The sequence below is a fragment of the Lactuca virosa genome, chromosome 1 (genome assembly GCF_052849685.1).
Source record: "Lactuca virosa cultivar CGN04683 chromosome 1, Lactuca_virosa_CGN04683_v6, whole genome shotgun sequence".
In the NCBI taxonomy this organism is placed as follows: domain Eukaryota; kingdom Viridiplantae; phylum Streptophyta; class Magnoliopsida; order Asterales; family Asteraceae; genus Lactuca; species Lactuca virosa.
In genome coordinates this window covers 118,783,050-118,794,051 of record NC_136426.1, presented here as the reverse complement: position 1 = coordinate 118,794,051, position 11,002 = coordinate 118,783,050, and the positions used below count along the sequence as shown (strand labels likewise).

The window sequence follows — 11,002 nt, the reverse complement described above, 5'->3', positions numbered from 1 at the left end:
AATTGCCGCTAAAGGTTTTAGACGATGTTGATTTCCTGCCGTTGGATTAGGACTAAATTGACGGCTGTGATTTCATCTTAGCTATTGACACGGATCGATGACGTGTGAGCATTATCAACGACGCACATGCACTTTTATCGGCGACAAGTATCACGAAAGTTGTTTGTTACCGAGGTGTGCGTCCCTGCTAAAAACGTCGTCATTAATACTCACATTTCTTGTATTGTATAGAATGACATCATTTTTAAGTTAAAAAATCATGTAAAGATTACTTTATAGCTTCCCTCTCTTTAAGTCGGTTAGCTAATCGTTTTAAAAGCACCTCTTTTTGGCTTTGTCCACTATATAACCACGGGTTTGCCTAGCCCCTTGGTAGTTGCTAGTTCTTTTTTAATATATTGTTGTTCGAAAAAAATAAAAAATAAAAATAAAAACCCATAAAGTTTGTAAGTAAATTTTATCATTTGTTTGTTAATATTTATTTATTAATCTTCGGACAAAACATCTGTTAAATACACAAGCTAAACGTCTTTTTTATTGCATAATATAAATAAGTTCTAACCAATGAAGCAAACTTATTTGAACTACAAAATGACATCAAGATTGAAAGAGAAATAAAGAAAAGTCTCTGAAACCCTATTGGGTTTGCATTATTGCGGAGCTGATAAACTTGATGATTATTGTGTGTTTTCTCCGGTGTGAGTCAGAGTGATGTCAGCAGTAGTACAGGCACTCAATTGGACCATGCACCCCACACACAGAAATGTTAAAAGCAACCCCAACAGTGGCAGCAAGCAATGTAACATGTTGATCAAAGTCGCGAACAGCTACTCCTTTGCTGGCAAATATTTCCATGCTAAATTATCAATCTAACAAAATATGTTTTCTTCGAGTCTTATCACTCATGTCATGTCTAGAGTTTTGATGATTTAACATGCTGTATTCATCTATATCACGTTCTTCTGATTGGAATTTGTTGGTTTCAAGATTCCTGTTTGGAGAATGGATAAAAGGTTTCCAAGAAACAAGAAAATGAAAGATATCGCATTTACGTAGATCAGCAATCTACATATATATTTTGGTTTAGGAAATTATATTATTTTCGGTAATGCGTAGTACACGTCCAGGATGAAAGACAAGTCTCATATGCAACACTGAACTAAAAGAAAAAGACGATCATCAGTACTTGTATGTTAGGTACATACACATGAATGCATAATTTTCATCAATAAATGAATATATTTGTTAAACTTTTTAGGATTTTTTTTGTTAGCATGAGTATTTATACTATATTTATTATTTTTATGCTTTAAAGAATAATATACATATGATTTGTTTTTTAAATAATGAACCAACTTAGCAGATTTAATTATACAACATTTAAAACTAATTTTTGGCAATCTAATTAGTGATATTGATATGTTTCAACTGGAATGCCTTAATTAAAGTTCACTAGTTCATATCTATTTTCCCCTTGTGCGCGCGTGCGTGTGTGTGTGTGTATATATATATATATATATATATATATATATATATATATATATATATAGTAGCTGATATCTGAAAAACTAGCTGATAAAAAATAACGTTTCGTAAACTACCTGAAATATATAAAATTACATAAAATGACATGTAAGATTATGTGTTTTTATAATTAATTAAGGAGTGTATTTGAAAAATTTTAAAAAGACTCCTAAAAAGCTAGTTTAAGTAGCTTTTCAAAAATCTAGCTTATAAACTAGTTTTTGGCTTACCCAACACGACAACATAAAAAAGCTAAAAAAATAAGCTAATTTATCGGCTAGCTGTGACACGACAAACACAGCCTTAATCAAAACATGTTTGACAAATATCTTGTTTTTTTTTATGACAAATCAATAACATTTTGTTTACAAATTTGACTTTATTACGAAGTACTCCTACTTAATTTTTATGATTTAAGCATATATAGTTATTAGTACTTGATCTATTCTGTACGGAGACCTATGTAACCACACATCAAACAGGTGAGATTATTTTTATCACATCCTTGTTCACTAAAAGTACTATGGGTAAGATATGCATTACTAGGGCTTTTAGCAAGTTAGTTAATATGAATAAGTTAATATCAAATTTACTTATCCCATAAAATGTAATTTTCCTGATCTATATATGTTCACTAATCCCAGCATTCTCAAGTTATATATATATATATATATATATATATATATATATATATATATATATATATATGATGTACCGTATTTGATCATTGAGTTATAGCTCAAAGCCAAATGACAACAAATAACCCTAATTATAGTTTTTGTTATCTCAAATTGTCTAATCCTAATGTTAGATGACTAATTGACTAGTTTCAACAAAATACATAAGAAACTCAAATCGATTGGAACCCTGAAAAAAAGAGATTCCTGATGTTGAAATTAACTTACCAAATGAACTCGATTCTGTTGTATATTATGAAGAACCATAGTTTCATACTTTCATAGCTAGCTAGGAGTACATGGCTTCGAATTCCCAAAGCACATTTTGTTGATTATTGGTATCTGTTAATCATAAGACGTTAACTTTGTTGTCTTAATTTACCTATAAGAAGAACAATCAATCTTAGATCTGCAAAAATAGTTCAAGTACAGTCTAGTGTGCCAACAAAGAAAGTAAGACATGCATCAGCAGTTTCAAAACTACAAATTTTGGACTCTTTTTTGTATAAAGATTGCTGAAAGGATAGACCAATCTTTTGGCACAGTGAAAGTTACAATCTTTACTAATTAAAGAGAAACACACACAGAAAACACGAACAAAATACCCACCTGATAACCAGTTTTGGAGATTTGGAAACTGACACATTTGATGAGTAAGTCAGCTACCGATACCATCTACAATGCAGAGAGTACAACTCGTGACGCCATCTACCTATGATCTGCTACTTGCACAGCCATTTTATTGCCGATGCAGCATCATCAAGATTCTCATCCTCAAAATGCTTTTGCGTTTTGTACGTGAATCTTGATGATGCCACGCCGGAAAACAACGACTTTAGGGTTTAATCGGAAAAATCCCTTGGCGGCTGATTGTAACCCTTGAAGAACAAGAAGAATATGAATATGTCTTTTTTTCATTGGTGAGCTTTCAGACGAAAAAATTGCTGAAAAATCAAACTTCGGAGTGGGTCTTCATGGGGTCACTCTTAATAATTAAGGCCACGAGCGAAGATGTGATGTGGCACGTCAAGATTGGTCGAATTCTAAAGTCACGAAGGGAGAGGTACCACATAAAACCAAAAGATCTACTCCAATAACAACTCCTTTTCAAACAAAATAAAATAAGAAAATATAAAAAGAACAAAACCCTATTTCTCTTTTCCGATCTCGCATACGCTTTGTTATTGGTCGGAATCTAATACGCGGTTGTGATCGGATTTTTCATTTCCGATGCAAGGAAGGGACATGATCCACATGATCATGTGTTCAGATTCTGACCCATCGATAACAAACCGATCGATGATCTGCTGTTCAGAAAAAGAAAGACGGATGATCTAGAAGACTTAGGCGGTTACGTCTACGAATACGAAAAGAGAGAGTAGATTTGATCGAAACCCAAATCAGAAACCTAAGTAAGAGATCATCAAAACAATATAATCAACTGCATAAGCAGATATGTAAACGTTAGATATCTCGGATACCGACAGATAAAAGTCGGAAATCAACCGGCCGGAGGGAGATCTGAGTTTGGTAGGAAAAAAAAAACATGAATTAGATCTTCAAGAAGGAGAGGATAGAGATAAGGAGTAGGGCACTCACACAAATAGTGGGAAATGTGGCGTTAAAAGACACATACAATAATATATATTCTTAAAACCATCACCTCTCTTTGAAAAAAAAAATGCAATCACTTTATTCATATCACTATTAATATAAGACTAAATTGCATAAATGGTCACTGTGGTTGGCTCAAAATTTCCACTTTGGTTCAAAAAGTTTGGACTAACACCAGATGTCCAAACTTTTCATTTTGTTGCGAGTTTGGTCCAATTTACTTTATACTTTTTTCAAATGACATATTTGCCCCTATTAATTTCTTTTTCTATTTTTTCTTATTTATTTTTAAATTTTACATCTAAAAAAAACAAAAAAAAATCCACCCATTACAGAATCAAATGTTCAGATTTACACCCACTCTCCAAATAAACCATCTCAATTCCCAAATCAAATTTTCATGAAACAGATGAAGCTATGAACATCGTCGCCTGCCAGAACCGCCGCCACAACCACCGTTCTTGTCGGAAACCACCTCCAAAACCCCTTTGAATCCCCAAAAACCTGCAGACTACAACCCTCAAGATCCAAGAACACACCCGACAACAAAGTTTTCCAGTCAACACCCTCTGATCTGGAAAACCCTTCTCGAAAATCCTCTGATTTGAAAGTCGCCGCCGCCTTGAGCTCGCCACTGCTACCGGAGAAGAAGAACCGACGGAGAAGAAAGGGGGCGGAGTCGCTTTAACATTGCCGTCAGAGGAGGGGACGATCTAGCACTCGATCAGTCGATTAACAACTAGAGGGGGAGAGACCACCATTGGAGATCCGACTCCGATTAAGTTTATCGCCTTAAATCCCCATCGTCTCCGCCACCACCAACCACCACTGAAACATTCAAACCACTGCCGACGACAAAGATGAAGATATGAACATCCAATGTCGGATCTGCAACATCCAAACCACCGTCGACTCCTTGACGAAGCTAGCGTACATATCTATATGTCACCGCCTCTCATTCTCCGACAATCCTAGTATCGTTGCTCTTGTACCCCAGCGTTTAAAGCCACCACCACCGTTTGGAAACCCGAAACTAGCGTTGTCGATCTTGTACCCCATCATTTTTCCGGCGAAAACCTCGGATATGAAAACAAACCTAGGAAAATCTCGGATCTGAAAAGTTTTACCAGTGAAAACAAACCCGTAACTCTTCAGATCTGGATTCGACTTCAGGAGGTGGTGGTGTTGACATGTGGCGACGATGGTGTTTATATATTCCGGAGGTGGTGGTCGTTATATTTTTCCAGCGATGGTAGTGTTTATATTTTGAGTATTTGAGTGTGTTTAATGTACAGAGAGATAGGGGGGGAGGTAACAACACAATTTTTCTTTTTTCTCTTTTTTTTTAGTTATTGAAATATAGAAAAATAGAAAAAGACATTAATATGGGCAAATCTGTCATTTGAAAAAAGTTTAAAGCAAACTGGACCAAACTCAAAACAAAATGAAAAGTTTGGATCTCTGGTGCTAGTCCAAACCTTTTTGGACCAAAGTGACAATTTTGAGCTAACCACAGGGACCATTTGTATATATATATATATATATATATATATATATATATATATATATATATATATATATATATATATATATATATATATATATATATATATATATATATATATATAGAGAGAGAGAGAGAGAGAGAGAAAAGAAAGAGAGAGAAAGAGAAAGAGAAAGAGGAAGGTTCAAAATATAACCAAATAATGTCGTCTAACCACATAACCAATCTTTAACCTTTAGATTGTTATGTGGATTAATTAGATTAACCAGATGCAGCCATAAAAGTACACTCGCACAATGGAGAATCACAAACCCCACAGGCATAATGGGGTTTACACGTCTACATAACTACAACACCAGGTAACCCATAGATCTGACCTGTTACATAGTCGATCCGGATTCCACCGTCTTCCTCCATGATCTCATTCACCATCACCTCGCCTTACTCTATCATGAGCTTGATTCTCCCACTTTTGCCGAAGATTGGTTATTAATCTATGATTCTAGAAGATTCCGACGACCGACTTTAATTTCCCCAAAACCAACATGATTACCAATAAGAGCCAATCTAACTGACATATCGATCAACTAATTGAATGATAGGGAGTGAAGGAAGCTCACGTTACTCCGATGGTGCTCCGGAGAAGAAAAAGGACAAGCGAAAGTGACCTGGACCTCACTGATACTTTGGCATGCTTAGAGAATGATGTTGTTGCAGTGAAGAAGCTTTTTGGTTCATGATCGGGATTTTGATAATCGAACTCCTCTTCATGTTGCTTGGCTTCATGGATGGGTCGACCTCATGGCGTATGGTTGAGAATGATATTTGATAGATCATCTTGACCAATGTATACTCTTGCTGGACCGACCTCATGATCGAGAGAAACACAGTAAGATATTTGATCAATAGACATCTACAAGAATCGTTCAATCATCTAAACAAGTATGTCATTCAATTTCGACATCAACTTTACTATCATAATGGATTAAGGAACATTGATTTGGTGATTGTCATATACATCAATTAATGATTGTGAGAATCTAATTAATCGACAGTTGTGATGATCGATTTAGGAACATTGATTTCACATATGTTCAGAATATATGTTCATTTATATGTAATCTTATTGTGAGTTCTAATGATAAATCACTGGACTAGGAACATTGATTTGGTAATAAAACTCTCTTTATGATCGAATAAAACATGAGCAGTGAAGATGCATACAAGGTACTTGTTAAAATGCCAACAAGAGTTCTTTTTGTTGGATTAAGGTGTCTAAGCCAATAACTAAATTGATATATTCTTGATTTAGAAGCAAATTCCTTTTTGGGTTGCCCTAAAAACTAGTAACTAATTAGAAGGACAGTTGGAGATAAATGATAATTTGTTAGTTTATTATACGAATAATAAACTAATTGGAAATGAAATATATGATTTATTAATATATTAATGATAATTTGTAGTAATGATTAATTGATTAATTAAAATTAATTTGGATTTAATTCTAGGATTAATTAGAATTAATCATTCAAGGACTATTTGGTTTCCATGGGAGTTTCCTTAAGCAAGTATAAATATGAAACCATGAATGCCTATTTTCGTCCCACCTTTACTTGCTTTCATAGAGCCGAATTTATGCTCACGCCTCCTCTTTCCTCAAGTCTTTTTACTACTAGGGTTTTGGGTACAAGTCATTAGAAGCATCCATTCTTTTGGTGCTAGCTTTCGAAGATCTAAAAGAAGGATTCTACTTTGATTATTTACAATAATAATCAAAAGGTATGTAACCCTACTTTTATGTATGAATTTCGATCTCATAGCCTCTCTCCTAGGGTTTCTTGATATTCATAGTTAGTTGTTATCAATAGAGAAAACATAGATCATTTCTAGGTTGCATGTGAAATTAAGGTTTAAGTTCTTTTCCGCCACATGTAATTTTTATCTATAATCTAGAAATATCATTAGTGGTATCGAAACCATATGTTTTCTATTTGATTGTGCATTAAAATGAATTGATCAAAAGAATGATAAAGGAATAGGATTAAATTTCAATTATTTAAATTAATTATTTAATTGGTAAATAATTATTTAATCCATGAAATTAAAATTTTTAATTGGTAAATAATAAGATTTAAATTTATTTAATTAAGACAAAAGATTAAATCATTATTTAGTTTAAAATTAATTATTATTAGTTGTTTAATTCGAAAGATTAATTTTAAACCCTAGTATTTTGAAAAGTTTAAAATACACCTTATAATATATATATATATATATATATATATATATATATATGTGTGTGTGTGTATATATATATATATATATATATATATATATATATATATATATGATTAAAAGTTTAATATATTATATGTATAAGATAAGTCAGTCAAATCGCTAGTAGCCTCATTCACAAAGCCATACTCTAAGGGGGTATAAGGAAGCGGTCTATAAAATGATCGTTGAATGGGTGTCCACTCTCACCCACTGCTCCCTTGTATGGTGGAGGTGTTGGATTAGTGTCTAAGTCCATAACTATAATTGGTATGTAATTGACCCGAGAGTAGCATGGTCCATTTGGGTTGCATATCATCAGGACAATTTGATAGGATGGACTTTTGAGAAGAGGTTATTTATGGTTTATTAATATATTATAAGCTCTAATATATTAATATGAAATCATATTATTTAATTAGTATTGATCAAGAATTAATTTGGAATTAATTATGTGATCAAAAGAGACAAATAAATGTATGGGGATTGATTATGTAAATCATTAATTCTTATAATATGGGCTTATGATCCATAGTTCTTTATGTTGGGCTAAACCCATGTGGTTACCCATGGATGATCCATGGGGGTTTAAACCCATGGAGCCTAAGGAATATGGAAGGTCATGCACATTAGGGCTTACATGGTGTAACCCTAAGCTTGCCACACTATATAGGAAACCCCTTAGTATCCAAAATTGGTTACTACATACACATGTGGTCTTTGGAAGAGCTAGCCGAATTTGAGTGCAAGACACCTTCTCTCAAGTTATCCTTTATCCTAGGTGTGTTGTGATTCCATTTGAGGCATTCATACTATTGGTGCTAAGTTCTTAAAGGTCCAAGGTTTCCAACTACAGCAAAAGGTATGTCACCTAACTAGAATTTTGTAGTAAAGATACTCCATTGTATGCTAGTTAGGATGATGCTTTGGAAAAACAAAGTTTGCATGTATATTAGAGAAAACATAGATCCAAAGCATCTAGGGTTGCATTTACACCATAGGAGTGTTAGAATGCTCAAAACCCTTCAGTGGTATCAGAGCCTAGGGTTGTTTTCCAATATACTTGATGCTACTTGCTTTGAAAAGCTAAAAAAATCGATTTTCTGCTTTCTGGACAGTGGACTCGCCGAGTCCACTGGGGAACTCGTCGTGTCCCCTCACAAAACTAACCAACTCGCCGAGTCAGTTCATGCACTCGACGAGTTGGTGCTCCAGAATGCAGATTTTCGAGTTCTAAAGTTGGAATTGGACTAGGATCATGACCTTAAATTTTTTTTGAACTTATAAACCTATTTTTGATGTGGTAATGATCATGCTTATCCAATTTAAACGATAATTGTCAAAGTTTCATGTTTTGTATTAGTTTATATGGTTAGGCTAATTACATGAAATTTGTTTGATATGAATTTTCTTATTCTTATGAGTTGAATTTAGATCATAGACAAATTGTTTGATTTTGTAAGATACAATAGTTGATCTAAATGTTTTTTGATGAATTCCATAACTTGTCCTCAAGTTATGGAAAATGAAGAGTCTCATTTTTAAATGTCATCTTAAATGGTTTTATGTCATCCATAACTTGTCCTCAAGTTATGGAACATGAAGAGTCCTTTTCATAAATGTTTTATGAACTCTATAACTTGTCCTCAAGTTATGGATTTTCAAGAGTCTTTTCATTAAAACCTATATTAAACTCATAAGTTATGGATTACAAAAGTTTTTGAATAGTTCAGAACTTGCCCTCATGTTTTGGAATTTGTAAAGTTTCACTTTTTGAATACTTTAGTTCCAAACCCTAGAGTTTAAAAGTTTAAAATTCAACCCTTATACTATTATAATATTATAGGTTTAATATTTATATATATGTATAAGAGTAAAGTCAGTCTTACCGTTAGTAAGCCTTATTCACGAAGCCGGTCTATAAGGGGGGGGGGGGGTATAAGGTTACTGCCTAGAAAATGGCAGTTTAATGGGTGTCCACTCTCACCCACCGCTTCCTTGACTGGTGGAGGGTCGTTAGCCGAACGGGTTTGACAGGACATTTAAATTCTCATTAGAAGTATAATGAAATACTAAGTAACTAAACACTTATAAATTCTCAATATTAGTTACTTAGGAAAGTGTGAATTTGGTGCTAACCCATGAAATTGCACTTTGCACCTTGTTAAGTCGTTAGTGGAGCGTGTGTGGTTAACCGGCACACTAATCTGGGACTGACAGTGCGTGGCAAAGGGTAGCTTGATGTTAATCATAGATCAATGGAGTGTGTGTGGTTAACAGTCACATTGATTAAGTGGTTGTAACATTGGGTGTACCAGACTAATTTGCATGGTTATTCACACCTTGTTTGTGATCCTCGGCATCCCAGTCACAAACTTGAAGGGCAAAATCGAGATTTAAACATGCCACTGAAAAGTTCAATGAATCTCAAAGGATCTAGGAGTTTCAATTTACTTAAAACCTAAAATTCCTTTTCGTTTTTTGTGGTGGAAATTGGTAAATCGTCATTTACCTACCTTCAAATATTTTGTAATAGGATTACGACATCCCTCTTCCGAATTGTAAAATATTGTGTTGGGTCCTAGCCTTAATATTTCATGTTGGGTGCTATATTAAGGACTAAAATCAACTAAACTTGAATTTCTCCTTCATAAATGTCTAAGTTCAGACAACTATGGTCTTCCCGAATGTTTTAAAAAAAACTTTCTTTATAAAGATGATTTTGCACAAGGCAATCAAGGTGAAAGATTAATCCCTTCTTTGTGCATTAGTGGAACTACACTTCCTTCACCTCTTCCAATTATTCTCCCTAACCCACAAGTTCAAGGTCACTCAAAGCCTTATTGGTAGGAAGGAAAGTCTGTATGTACTCACATCTTGGAGATGAAGTTACATATTGACAAGCTGTGAGAGTTGGGTGTCGAAGTATCGAGGAAGTTGGCTATTGACTGGGTTCTTCAGTCACTTCCTAAGTCATATACTGGTTCTTTAAGGACTACTATATGGGAGATCACGACATGACCCTTATTGTTCTAACATATTTTCTTGTTGCTGCTAAATCAGCAATGATTTGGCGTACTGGTAAAGCAAATTTGATTGGAAGATATACTCCCCAAACTTCCATGGACATTGACAATGGTAACATCGGAAGTCCAGAAAAGATTTCTCTTCCTAATGGAAAGGGATTGGCCATGGTCAAGTCATTTGACCGAATGGTAAAGAGAAATGCTAAGTCTGAGATAGTCCCGTGTACCATTCCCAAAGAGTCTGTATGTTTCAATTGCCAAGTGAAGGGGCATTGGTTGCGAAGCTGCCATAATTACCTTAAAGATCCAAGGATGGTAAAGTCAGAATATTTGACTCTGCTTCAGGTAAAATCCAATGTCTAACTCTATTAAGTTCCTATTTG

General features: G+C 34.2%; 1 long non-coding RNA gene across 1 annotated transcript; it reads right to left on the bottom strand.

Moving 5' to 3' along the window:
• Nucleotides 1-513: 513 nt before the first annotated feature.
• On the bottom strand, nt 514-3,799 carry LOC145157257 (uncharacterized). The gene is made up of 2 exons (XR_013737179.1): nt 2,811-3,799; nt 514-2,543 (listed from the first exon to the last, which is right to left on the bottom strand). It is a non-coding gene; the product is annotated as an uncharacterized LOC145157257 (long non-coding RNA).
• Nucleotides 3,800-11,002: the final 7,203 nt, after the last annotated feature.